We start from the raw sequence: 3,964 nt of genomic DNA on the forward strand, positions 1-3,964 counted from the left end.
TCAAAAAATCATGTACCTGTACGTGAATTAATTGAAATTAAATGAAATTCCTGTACCTGAATTATTGCTCATAGCTTGGATACTTTGGCCCCCCATTATGCTGAATAAAACCAGACATCAGATTTCATCTGTCCCCAATACAGCTATTGGTGCTGATTTATTTATTTGAATTTCCTTATGACATCTAAATCCATTCTAGAAAAGATTTAATAGTTTCCTCTAGTCTAGGTACTTATGGTGTCTTTCTCTGCCAAATATTACTAAACAGTGACCTTCTTAATAAAAGTAATTCAATGCATTTATTGAAGAAAAGGAAGAGGGAAGAAAGATAAGGAGTAAGGAAAGGCTGTGTAAAAAAAGAAGAATCTGGAGATTCTATAAGCAGCATTTACTACTATATACTTTTAATAATATTGGGCCATATGGTGTAGAAAAAGGAAATGTTATGCAGATAAAAGAGTGTGGCTTTTTTTTTTTCTCAAATAAACTTGAATTTGATATCTAGTCAACTGCTTTATGGACACTGAGTACTGTTAGAAGATGAGCTTTTTCTCATGCATAAAATGAAAAATTGCTGTATAATTTTATTTAGAAAAAAACAATATAACAAATTGGGCAGTTTCTTTTTCATTAATTTTTAAATTAATAGTTTTTGAGTATACATGACGCACAAGTTTCAGTTGCTCAGCTTAGTGGTTTGACAAATTTATTTATTATGCTGTGTTCACTGCAAGTATAGCCATCATCTGCCCTGTTACACTGATATTGTGATATACTGACTCTATTCCTTATGCTGGGCCTTTATTCCTGTGACTTACTCATTCCATAACTGGAGCTGTATTTCCCTCTCCACTCACCCATTTTGCCCATCTCCCCACCCTCTAGTAACCATCAATTTGTTCTCTGAACTTATAGATCTGATTCTACTTTTTGCCTGTTTATTCATTTTTTCAGTTTACACTTATGAGTGGAATCATATGGTATTTGTCTTTCTCAGTCTGACGTATTTCACTTAGCATAATACCTTCTAGATCCATCTGTGTGGTCTCAGATGTCATGATCTTATTCCTTACTATGGCTGCAAATATTGTATTATATATGTATACCACATCTTCCTTATTAATCTATTGATGGACACTGAGTTTGCGTCCATATTTTAGCTATTGTAAATAATGCTGCTGTTATTATAGGGGTGCATATAATTTTCAAATTAAAGTTTCCATTTCCTTTGGTAAATGCCGAATAATAAAATTATTGGATCTTATGATATTTTTATTTTTAACTTTTTGAGGAACTTTCATACTGTTTTCCACAGTGACTATAATAATGTACATTCCCACTAACAATGCACAAGGGTTTCTTTTTTCCCACTTCTTCACCAACACCTGTTATTTCTTGTCATTTTGATTTTAGCCATTATAACTGGTGCAGGATGATAATTTATTGTGGTTTTGATTTGTATTTTTCTGATGATGAGTAATGAGCATCTTTCCATGTGTCTGTTGGCCATCTGTATGTCTTCTTTAGAAAAATGTCCTTTTAAGTCCTCTGCCCACTTTTTAATCAAATTATGTATGTGTGTGTGACTTGTAGAAGTTCTTTATATATTTTGAATATTGACACTTTATGAAATATATCATCTTCAAATATATTCTCCCATTCAGTAGCTTGTATTTTTTATGATGTTGATGGTTTTCTTTGCTGTGCTAAAGTTTTTATTTTGATGAAATCCTAATAGTTTATTTTTTTCTTTTGTTTCCCTTGCCTAAGGAGACAGATTTAGAAAAATGTTACTATGTCCAATGTCAGAGAAATTTCTGCCTCTGTTCTCATCTAGGAATCTATGGTTTCAGGCTTCACATTTAGGTCTTTAACCCATGATTCATTTTTTTTTTGAGTTTATTTTTGTGTATGGTATTAGAAAACAGTCCAATTTCCTTTTTTTAGGTGTAACTGACCAGTTTTCCTAACCATTTATTGAAGAGATTGTCTTTTCCTCATTGTATATTCTTGCCTCTTGGCATGGATTAATTGACCATATAATTGTGGGTTTATTTCTGGACTCTCCATTCTGTTCCACTGATCTGTATCTGGTTTTGTGCCAGTACCATACTGTTTTGATACTACAACTTTGTACTATGGCTTGAAATTTGATATTGTGATACCTCCAGCTTTGTTCTTTCTCAGGATTGCTTTGGTTGTTCAGTCTTTTAAGGTTCCATACATATTTTAGGAATATTTATTCTAGTTCTGTAAAAAATGCTGTTGGTATTTTGATAGGATTTGCATTGAATCTGTAGTTTTCTTTCTGGACATTTTAACAATATTATTTATTCTAATCCATGAATTTCTGCCTCTGTTCTCATCTAGGAATTTATGGTTTCAGGCTTCACATTTAGGTCTTTAACCCATGATTCATTTTTTTTTTTTTTTTGAGTTTATTTTTGTGTATGGTATTAGAAAACAGTCCAATTTCCTTTTTTTAGGTATAACTGACCAGTTTTCCTAACCATTTATTGAAGAGATTGTCTTTTCCTCATTGTATATTCTTTTTTTTTTTTTTCAAAACAGGCTTTAAATACTCATCAGGGCGCCAGGAAAAGGGGGCTGGGGTGAGAACTTGTTACATGTGAATTCCGGGTTGGGGTGCCCTGATAGAGAAGGGGACCCATCCTTCAGGGCAGCTGGGGTGCCCCACCCCCCACCCTGGGATAAGGGAGCACAGTAGAGGCCCTCTCTGGAGGGTCCCAGGGCCTACTGGGAGCCAGCCCTCCCTTCGAGGTAGATCATCGGGGAGGGAACGGAGGAGGAGCTCCCATGGTGGTGGTGACAGGCGGTCACTTCCTCAGTGGTACTGCTGATAGCTGGGATAGCCTCGGGCTGGGGTACCCTCCTTAGGGGGCAGCTGGCTGGGGTCCTCCAGGAACGGGGGTGCGTTGCGAAACTGCTGAGCTGTGTAGCGAGTAAGGAGGATACCAACACCTTCTATGAGGGCCAAGAGGATGCCCCCCATCATGGCCGAGCCCACCATGGCCAGTGGGCCACTGCGGGCTGCCAACACAGCCCCGGTCAGTGCTCCGCTGGTGATGGAGTTCCAGGGGTCTTCTTTGCCCCGCAGGCGCACCAGGCCACAGTCGATGGTGGAGAACAGGCCCCCCCACACCGCAAAGCTACCTCCAATCTGGGGGGCTCGGATCCTCACAGCGTTGACACTGCCTCTCATTCGGTGCCGAATTCCGACAGGGGCATTGCGGAAGCCCTTGATGGCCTGGAAGACTCCACCGCTGATAACACCCATAGTGAAGGCTCCACCGCAATCGTCCACGATTCGCCATGGGCAAGGCTCCCGCGCGTATTCCTCCATGGCGCAGTGGAATATTTTTCCATTGTTTGTGTCATCTTAATTTCTGTCATCAGTGTTTTATAGTTTTTGGAGTACAGGTCTTTCACCTCTTTGGTTAAGTTTATTTGTAGGTATTTTATTCTTTTTGGTGCAATCGTAAATAGTGTTGTTGTTTTTTAAAATTTCTCTATCTGCAGCTTTATTATTAACTCATAGAAACACTACCAATTTCTGGGTATTAATTTTGTATTCTGACACTTTACTGAATTTATTTGTCACTTCTACTAATTCTTTTTGGAGGAGTCTTTAGGATTTTCTATATTTAGTATCATGCCTTCTAAAAATAGTGACAGTTTAATTTTTCTTTACCAATATGGATGCCTCTTTTTCCCTTTTTTCTTGTCTGATTACTGTGGCCAGGACTTCCAATATTATTTTTACTAATAGTCGTGAGAGTGGCAACCTTGTCTTGCTCCTGATGTTAGAGAGAATGCTCTGTTTTTCACTATTGAGGCTGATGTTAGCTGTGGATTTTTCCTATGTGACCTTTATTATATTGAAGTATGTTCCTTTTAACCTCACTTGGCTGTGAGCTTTTATTATAAATGAATGTTGAATCTT

General features: G+C 37.8%; 1 pseudogene across 1 annotated transcript; it reads right to left on the reverse strand.

The window, feature by feature from the left end:
* Nucleotides 1-2,549: 2,549 nt before the first annotated feature.
* Nucleotides 2,550-3,366, reverse strand: LOC309855296 (mitochondrial import inner membrane translocase subunit Tim17-B pseudogene; annotated as a pseudogene). Its single transcript has one exon. The product of its transcript is annotated as a mitochondrial import inner membrane translocase subunit Tim17-B pseudogene (transcript).
* Nucleotides 3,367-3,964: the final 598 nt, after the last annotated feature.

The sequence above is a fragment of the Mustela nivalis genome (genome assembly GCF_964662115.1).
Source record: "Mustela nivalis genome assembly, chromosome: 20".
Classification (NCBI taxonomy): Eukaryota; Metazoa; Chordata; class Mammalia; order Carnivora; family Mustelidae; genus Mustela; species Mustela nivalis.